Raw genomic sequence first — 10,415 nt, forward strand, 5'->3', positions numbered from 1 at the left:
ATTATATTCATGTGATGAATCAAATTGGGTTAAGTGTAATCCAAACTAGACTAGTGGAATTGATTTGATCAACCTTGGAGATTAGATGTAAAATACCAAAATTTAGGGGGTAATTTGTAAACAAACTTATCCTAATTGTTGGGTTTAAGGAGATTAGGAATTTATGGGTTATTAGAGCTATTGGAATCATTTAATTGACTAAATAAATCCATTTAATGGGTTAATAGGTTAAGGGTTAAAGGATCCGGTTCTAAAACCCGTTAACCATTTCACCCGTAACGTTTTTTCCCCAAACGCGCCCGAAGCCAAACCCTCTTCTCTCTTCACCCGAAGCTTCCTTTCTCGCCGCAATCTCGAGTTCGCCTCTTCTTCCCCATCGCGATCGCGCGATCTACTTCTTCCACGCCGGACATGCCGAAGCCTTCTTCTTCTCCTCTCCCGAACACATTCCTTCCTCCCCGATCTGTGTGTTCCTTGTGTGAACTCACGACCGACCTTCTTCTTCCCCGAGCACTCTCCGTCGTCGCCTTGATTCCGCCGTCGCCGTTCTCCGGAGCTGAGTCACCGACGAAGCCCGACTTCCTCAGCAGATCAGCGATCTCCTTCATCCACGCCAGACGCCGCCTCTTCTCTTCTTTCCCTATCGCAAATCGGCCATCTTCCTATCCGCGTCGCGAGCCATCGCCGTTCCCTGCCGCCACCGACGTACTTCTGTGGTTATCTGGCCACCATATCTGGTGATGCAGAGCGCCTTTCTTTCTCGTCTCTCCGGCTTTCTTTCCCTCTCTGATCTGGTGCGCAGGGATGCCTCTGAGTATCGAACCACCTCTGCCTCCGAGAATGCTTCGACCGGCGGTAGGGTAGGGATGCTCCTTCCAACTTCGATGGGATCTGTTGGTTAGTTTTCGGTGGCCTGCAACAAACCGGTACACAACCCTTTTTATGCTTCCCTATTTGTTCTTGCCTTCGTATTCTCGTGTCACGGATGCTACTGATGGATTTTGCCAAGGGATTCTTGGATTGCTTGGATCTGTTCGATTAGGTCTTGGCAGCTAACATCTATCAAGAATTGAGCAAGAAAACTAGGGCAAAGAGATCTGAGAAAAAGGGGCTGATCCAGATTTGCGGTAAGGCTTTGAATCTCTGGTTTCATAGGCTTTGTGTTGATAATCTCAGTCTATTGATTGGATTTCTGTTTGATCAGATTGGTGGCGATTTGATCGAGTTGGGTTGGATATGTTAGGGCAAGGAGATTTAAGGCATCCAAATTGATCTAAGGTAAGCCTTGAAACCAAGACTTGTAGGATTCTTACTCTACTATGTTGTTTTGGTGTATTGTTTAGATGTTGAGATTCCTTTAGGAATTTTAGTGAGATGGAGATTACTAGCTGTTGAGGATTATGTTTAGATTTGATCTATGGTTAGTATAGGGATCAGTTTATGTTATTTGTTATTAGAATGGAGATTTGGTTTTAGATATAATTAGAGATAGGTTTGACTTGCTTAGATTAGGATTTATTTCTTAGAGTTATGTAATTAGGTTAGTTAGGTTAATTAAGTTAGGTTGGTTTAAATCTGATTAGACTTAATGAAATTAATTCATATTTAATTAACATGAGTTGATTGAATTATGGAGCTAATTGGATATGAGTTATATGTAGATCTTAAATTGGTTAAGATCTATATGTTATTAATGAATGTTGTTTATTACTTTTCTTGCAGGACCCTGAGTGATTATAGGAGTTTGATACTTACGAGGATATTTCTGGGAGTTCTAGGATTTAAATTGCGATTTATCAGGTGGGTAATTTACTGTATTTGGTCAATACAGTTCTATTCCATTTACAGTGCATGATTCTTTTACAGTCATTGTAGTTTGATACCTTGATGTTATTCTTTCCTGTTATTCTTATACCTTTTACATTACTCATGTTTATACCATGCTTGTCCTTATGCCTATTGATCTTAGTTTATCATTCCTGATTATTGTTTCTATCTTTGAGTATGACATCTGTGATCATTATTGGTTTATATATCCATGATCGTTAGGGCTTATTACTTATGTTCATTGATCAGTATGGATGCTGATTATTATGATTTGAGCATCTCATCATGATGCATGATGAACGATTGTAAATCCCTTGTGGGTTTATCGTGATGTTAGTTGGCCTTTAGTGGCATTATTATATAGGTGGTTATTATACCCTATTTCCATCTTGGTGATGGCGACTGTATGGCAGTGTACGCAGTCGACGACTGTATGGCAGTGTACGCAGTCGATGGTTGTATGGCAGTGTACGCAGCCGAGTCGATGATCTACCTCGACACCGGTAGGGGTGGTACTCGGAGAGTACATGGTTGGTACGTCGGTGATGAGTATTAGAGGACAGATATCGGCCATAGGATATGTAGCTTATCATAGCTACGGGATCACCGGACGCGGAGCACTGATCCTCGATTTGGATCACCGGACTACTTTGTTGTAGGGCGCGGAGTACTGATCCCCAGATGCCGGCCATCCTAGCCTCAGATGCTTGCACGAGTGCTGTAGTGAGTGGGGCAGTTGCATCATGCATATGCACATCATGTGTTTGATATATATATATGTATTGGACCGCACTGATACTGCATTTTGATGGTCTACTTGTTTGACTCTTGACTGTTGCACTATGTTTGACATGTCATTCATATGGTGCATTACATGAGATCCATGTTAGTTGCTATTTATCTGCAGAGATATTACTGATACCTTGTTGACCTCTGGTATGTAGTATTACTCTTACTCTTTGGTATGTATCTATCTTTTTCTTACATGCACTGTCTTTCCTGTATTATCCACTGAGTATTTATACTCACATCTTTTGGACCCTGGGATTTTTCTGTCTTCCCAGATATCAGGTAGGAGCTTACAGAGGATGCCAGAGATCTGCCAGTGATGCCATCTCACGACGAGGACTTTATGTGTTTGTGTGGGATGTGTTTGTAGCATGTGTGGTATACTTGTATCGTTGGTTTACTTTCTACCGTATCGGACTTTCTGATTTCGTTTCGGTGTTTTCAAAACTATAGCATATTTCCTATTTTGATTACATACTTGTTCTTGTTACGTTTCTGCTTACGAAACTTTGGATTTGTCGTTACTTTACGAGTTTATTTCTTATTTGTTGTGTAGAATTAGAATTCCATTCTTATGCATTGTGTAGGATGTGTATGTGGCCGTGTGGGTCACTTTTATTTTCATTACTTGTTTAAATCCATATTTTGTAGTATGGATAGGCCGTGTGGGCCTTTATATATGTGTGTATACAGGAAATTGTCAGTGATACTGGGGAGGTGCTGTCGAAATTTTTCGGACGGCTATCTCCCGGGTCGTGACAAAGGGTTGCCACCTCATGGGGGTTACAAATGAGGTTTGTAACTCATGGCATTTTTATGGCATTTAATGGGTTAAATGCTCTTGAAGTGGCCGGCCACTCTAAGGGGGTTTTGGAATTGATTTTTCATTGATTCCTCTCATTCTAGCTCTTCCTCCTCCTTGAGTTTCTTCTCTTCTCCTTCTCCTCTAGCCATTGCCGAACCTTGCTAAGGTGCTAGCACACCTTTTTGGTTTTGGCTCTCCATCCATCTTGTCCATGTGGATACCAGTAGAGGAGTGACATTTGACGCTCTCGAGATCCGGCACTCTTTTGGACGAGCGTGATACGCGAAGGGCATGCATCAAGGGTAAAGGTTCCTAAACATGTAGATCTAGAGTAGATCTAGGATTAGAAACAAGTTTTATGAATTTTTATTTTGTACGGATCCGGTGGCATGGGAATTCGAGGTTTCCGCAACACAAAAAATAGTTTTTGCGGCTCGAAAAATCCAACACTAATTGGGAACTAGACACTGAAAGACCTAGTTGGGAACTAGATGTTGGGATGTATACTAGAATCCTAGCTATGTAAACAAATATTCTGAGATAAGAATCACATTTGGTCAATATTTTTGCAGTGCCCATTTAATCTATACTGTAGGCTAACATGGTGTGCGGAGTCACACACAGAAGACCATGTTATCAGTCCCTTATAGATTATAAACAGTGTTCACAATCAAGATGGATTGGACAAACCATCGGAGTGGTTGTAGTGTAATTTGGTCTTAGTCTGTCTTGACTATAGAATTATACTAGTACACTTAGTGTGTATTGAGCAGGACCATCTGAGGATTGTTCGATTTATACTGACTATATAATCGAACTAAACCTCTGTTACTATGGATGTACATGCTCTTAATCCCGATATAATAACAAACACGTGTGCTTAATATGTACTTCTTTAATTCATCAAAGGGTGAGGTCTAGATCGATAGATCAATAGGCCCGATGAGTTGGGAAGTAGTATTATGTACATGGTGTGTTGTTGATTATAGAAGGAAACTGTGTCCTATAATCTAGGCTGATGATGTCCCCTTGAGGAGCTCATAAGGATTATCATGTAAACTCTGCAGGTGGACTTTGTCCGTATGATAATAAGGTTGAGTGGTACTACTCTTGGATTAGATGTCGAATAAATACGAGTTGTCAGTAACTCATTTTAATTGACGGGCATACGATATCTTAAATACAGGGAGACTAATGTACTGATAGTAAGAAGGAGCCCATATTGTAATATGGGATTGGTGCGGTAGTTCGATAATAACTCTTTAGTGGTATGAGTTATTATTGATGAACTAAGGTTGTGTGTTCGGGGCGAACACGGGAAGCTAGCCTTAGCTCATCAGAAGGCCAAAATCAATTTCTCCTCTAGGTCCCTGTTATAGCCTCTGGAATCCTCAAGTCCACCTTGGAAGAATTCGTGAAGAAACCAGGTATTCGAACGCATGCTAAGTGGTGTAATCGATCAGTTGATCGATTACACACCTTGGTAATCGATCAACTGATCGATTACCATGTTTTTCCTCACCGCGAGTGGTAATCGATCAAGGGATCAATTACCATGCTGGTAATCGATCACCTGATCGATTACCAAGCAGAAAATCGACTGGTAATCGATCGGGTGATCGATTACCAGTGTTAATGAGGAAAAGTTACGATGTTTAATTGATTGTTTGATCAATTAAGTCTCGCGGGTTCGAATTGGAAACTTTCAAAATCTTGCCGAAATCTTCAGATTTGATTGATGTAAATTATACCAAGTTTACGGATCAATCATACCATGTTTATGGCTTTAATTATACCATAAATAAGGGATGGTAAAGCTATAAAAGAGGGGGTTGGCTTGGCTTTAAAAAACACACGAAATCCTTTTTGTGGTAGCCGAGAGTCTCGGCAGCCAGCCCTTAGCCTTCTTTCTTCTTCTCTTTTCTCCAAGCAAAGAGAAGGAATTTTAGCTAGTCATCGGAGGGAGAATTCTGGTGGAGATATTCTCGAAGGATCGTTGCCCACACAACGTTCGAGAAGAGGAGAGGAATATGACAGAAGATCAAGAGGTCTTCGGGTACAAACGTCGTCCTTCCGAAACGTCGGAAGTAAGGTATAATTTAATGTTTCCGTAATTAGTTAAATTATTCCTGGATCCTGTAAACCAAACACAAGAGCCCAACGATCGGGCAACTTGAGATCGTTTCTGAAAATTTTTTGTTCTGCAAGAATCTACCGGAACGGTTTTTCAAGACTTTCCCATCACTAGATTATGCCCAAAAGGGTCAGATGAGAGCTAAACACTTGACAATTAAGTGCAAGAAAGTCAACTAAGAGCTAAACACTTAGCAAAGTATACCTAGTAGGTTAGGTAAATTGAGTATTAGATTTTTGCATAGTTTTGTTTGTTGTTTGCTTATTTATTTTGCAAGAAACAACAACCAAACAAAGGCTTGGGCTAGATCAAGTAGGAACTAGTTTGAGTCATTGGACTCATGGTCTAGTCAATCAGAAGGTAATTCGGTCGACCAAAAGTCTGATCAACTAGACCCTTCCGATCGACTGGACTCCACCCTTCTAGTTAATCGAAAGTCGACATGATCAAGTTTAAATGAGTCGATCCTCATATAAGTTTTGGCTGAGCTCCAAGCAATTAGACGGTTCTAGTAGATCGAAAGGTCAAAACTTAGCTCGAAGAGAATCTAGTTTACTGTCGAGTCAGCGAAGGTCCAGTCGTCTATTGGAGCGTCCAGTCGAACAAATGAGTGTCGATTAAACTGTATAAAAAGGGACTTGAGACAACCTCTTCAAACAACAACTGCATTTAGTCTCTCTATCCTAAGTGCTTGAAAGTTCATTTAAGGTTCTACTTGTGTGGTCTGGGAAGTGCCAAGAAGAGTGTTGCGACATCAAGCCTTCAGATTGCACCAACTTGAGTTTTTTTTTTACTTACATGCTTGTTCTCTATATTACTATTCTTGTTTTGTATTTGTGATTGCCTTATGAATCTATAAGAGGTTTCTCCATCTTTAGAAGTTATCCAGAAAGGAGAAAGTGCATAGATGGAGTAGGGACTCCAGACGTTGCCAAACTACATTAAATCTTGTCTTTCTTTGAGTCTTCTCATTGCCTAATGTTTACTCTCCTAGAATTTTTTTCTTTGTCAAGAATATGGTCACCCTTGATCTACTTGGATTTTCTCCATACCAAGCATTCGATCCCCTTGATCTACTTAGATTTTTCCCTTGCGAAACGGTCACTTTGACCTATCTAGACTTTCACTTAACATCTAGTTCTCTCAACCTGCTAGGGTTTCTCATTTGTCAAATAATCCGATCACTCTTGACCTGTCCGAACTTTCCACTCACCTAGGTCAACCTTGACCTATTAGGATTTTTCACTTGTCTAGGTCATCCTTGACATGTCAGGACTTCTCACCAAATTATAAAATATCTTGTCACCCTTGTTTTGCTTGGATTTCTCACCAACTTGGTCAAGCTTGATTAAACTTCATTAAACATATTGCTCAAATAAACATAAAAAATCTAGAGACTGATTGCATAATTTTAAATTTCCATGAAGTTAAGGCAAATTTGCTCAACTACTACAATATGCAACAGTTTTGGTTAAAATTGCTACATCATGTACAAATTTTAAATGATAATGAAGCTAAGGAAAATTTAGTCAAGTGTGGAAGAAGATTGCATCTTACAACTCCCTAGGGTCTAGGGAAGTCAATGTAATGATTTGGCAAACATTCGAATTAGTTTAGGTCAGGTAGCAATTTTGATCAAAACCACTATAGCATGTAGCAATTTAATGTTGGTCAAAACTACTTTATCATGTGTAGGTTCAAAACTACTACATGATGCATTTATAGCTTCAGTGGGGAAGACCAATGCGTCTTACAACTCCCTATGATCTAGGAAAGAACTATTGTAATTTTTATGATGTTGACCATTTTCCAAGAACTTTGAGCAACTGTGTACATTTTCAAACCTAGTTGATGCGACAGAAATCTATCCTGCTCCGTAGAGCAATGACGTCTGGTAGAAATCTACCTACATCATAGAGTGACGATGTCAAAATTTTCTATTTTCTTCTTGTGACATGACTGATTATGTGAAGAATAACATGTTCCAAAGGATTCGTCGAGAGTTACCTGATGAGTCCCTCTAATGTCTAAGTCATCATAGTGTCCCAAAACATATAATAGAAAGAAGAAGCAATAAAAAAAAATAGAGTAGAAATAAATCCCTCTAAAGAGAATCCATCCCCTACCTTATATAGGGAGCAAAAAGGTATATGGGATTCTCAAAGGTTGTATCTCTTCCCTCTTCAATAAAAGGTATGACCTTTCGATAATCATTGTAACTGTCATGTCCCTTCACAATATTGTAACTATTGTATCCCTTCGATAATCGTCATGTTCCTTCATATTATGGTAACTGATATGTCCTTTCACATGTAGGGAGGTTGAACTATAGCGACAAGTCAGGAGGTCGGACCAACTCGATAGATCATATAATAATGATATCTACGTTGATCAAATTTTGAACCTATCATATGGCGCCTGCTGTCTCCACCACATCACTAGCGATGCAAAATATGTTGCGTTCTATAACAACAATTAGATAATTATAGGTCTTAACATTATTAAGCAGACTTTATTTTAAAGCTTTTGGTCCTCATGCATGTGTTTAATTTCAAAATCTTTTAATATCACATAATACTATAGAGTTTTTCCAAAACTTTTACCTTTGAAGAACATCTATTTCTGCAAAAGATAGAATCTGTCACCCCAGCGATCTCACACTTTTAATATCACATAATACTATAGAGTTTTTCCAAAACTTTTACCTTTGAAGAACATCTATTTCTGCAAAAGATAGAATCTGTCACCCCAGCGATCTCACACGGTCGGCTCCACGACTATCTGTGAGGAGATAAATCGAGAAGTTGTAGTTGACCACGACGGAGGAGGGCATTGTCTCGACTTCGTCGAGATTCGAATCCTTGTCTACTTCTGCAATTCTGTTCCGTTGTAACCAACTCAGCTATGCCCCAAGGGCGAACAACACCTATACACTTATACATAATGGATAATAATGAACATATAATGAAAAGACATCATCAAAAATGTGAAAAATTGGCAAAATTCTTAATACAATATGACTACTTGGATAACATTTAGGGATTTCACATTGCAATCCTCAACTTTGATGCCCACATTTCAACCTAAAAGGGTTCTCAGCTATATGAGACTAACTTGACATCTTGTGACGAAGTGAGTCATTTAGATCAAAACTTCCACCATAAACATCAAATGCATATAAATCTTGGTGTTTGAGTAATCATTTTCTAAATATTGTTGCAGTAAAAAGTGGAATTCATCATCCTAACAATTTCACACAGTCGGTCCTACGACCATCTATGAGGAGGTAAATCGAAAAACTATAATTGACTACTATAAGATAGGGCATTGCCTCGGTTTATCTTCTAAATGTTCATAGACCATGACTTCTTCCTTATCTACTAGTGCATAATGAAAATCCTTCTCCTCAATTTCTAGATCATAATCTTCCTCCTCCACTAGCTCATATGACAGGTCATCTTCATCCCATTGCACATTTTAAGGTCAATTGTTGAGATCTATCGCCACCACAATATGTTCAATTTTGTATTTCTAGTTGACTAATTGTTTTATTTTTCTGCTTTACCTAGTGGGTAAGGAACAACATCAATCTCATAAAGCTTTCAATATAAGATTGAATTTAAGTAGAAATAAGTTAGTCTCTGAATATGATCCTAGGGCAAAACAATTGTAGGCTAAAACTGCTACCAGTGGTTTAACTATAAAATTTTTGACGTTAAAAGTATGCAACAACACAGTGGGATGCGAGGGTTCAATAGTGTGTTTCATTGTGAATTTTAATAATTTTTTACCCTTACAATAGTTTTGGACAAAACTGCTACATGAGCCCAAACTCATCAGAATGAACAAGGAAAAATACAAATTGACACACCCACTCTGACGAAGTCACATATGTGTGTTCTTGTGAAAAGGACGAGTATAGACCTTGTAGTAAATTTTAGACACTAAAGGCATGAGGATTGGCCTAATGGGTTGCAAAGGGCTCAATGGTGTGTTTGATGTGAATTTTGATCACATTTTGCCCATGTAGCAATTTTGAATAGAAGTGCTACTTGAGCTTGAACTCAACAACATAGACGGGAAGACAACAAATTGATTGTGTATTATTGTGAAAATGGAATAGTGAAAGCTTTGTATGTTTTGGACCACATCACTACCAGTGACCACATGGGTTGTCGATGTGGCGGGTCACAAATTGAAGTGCTCTTAGAAAATCACGTGATGTGTTTTCTTGTGAAAATGACACATGTTCTTCAAACTCAGCAAAAGAAAACCACACATAGCAATTATAAGGACACTCTTAATTGATAGAAAAAACGTACAAGAGAACCAAAGGAAAATGACAGGAATAGCAGGTGGAGAGGTTCACCGACAGCTTAGGTAGAAATCAAGCTCAACGTAAAATGGCAGATAAAATACTAGACTTTAATTTAATGAGCAAGTAAATAGTGATTTTGGGCCGAAGTTGTATTACTTTCACAGTCAGCTTAAGTTTCAATTGTTGCACTGGCGAGTAAAGAAGAGTACTAGAGAATAGATTTAAGATGAGACGTAGACCCTTTTAATTTATACCTCACCTGTTTGATAACTAGAGTGATATCTATTATCCGTTTCCCTAAGTCGACAATGAAAGCCTACTCTCCAGTGCCTTGTAAATCTGTTATTAGTTTGGATGTTAGACATTTTGAAAGTATTGTAGTATTTATTTATTTATTTTTAATAATTCAGATATCTAAATCTTAGGCTCAATTAATACTAGAAATAAGTAGCCTTCTCTCTGATTCATCCACTAGATAAATTTGTAAGTACAAGCAGTTTCTTGTTAACAGTCAATGTTCTAAATTTTTCATCTTATTGGAG

General features: G+C 38.7%; 1 long non-coding RNA gene across 1 annotated transcript; it reads left to right on the forward strand.

Annotated features, from left to right (window-relative positions):
* Positions 1 to 333: 333 nt before the first annotated feature.
* LOC141828519 (uncharacterized) lies at positions 334 to 1,800 on the forward strand. Its single transcript, XR_012601771.1, has 3 exons — positions 334 to 1,127; positions 1,205 to 1,278; positions 1,723 to 1,800. It is a non-coding gene; the product is annotated as an uncharacterized LOC141828519 (long non-coding RNA).
* Positions 1,801 to 10,415: the final 8,615 nt, after the last annotated feature.

Source organism: Curcuma longa, chromosome 4 (assembly GCF_044706935.1).
Source record: "Curcuma longa cultivar G26 ecotype Majalengka, Jawa Barat chromosome 4, ITB_CL_G26_1.1, whole genome shotgun sequence".
In the NCBI taxonomy this organism is placed as follows: domain Eukaryota; kingdom Viridiplantae; phylum Streptophyta; class Magnoliopsida; order Zingiberales; family Zingiberaceae; genus Curcuma; species Curcuma longa.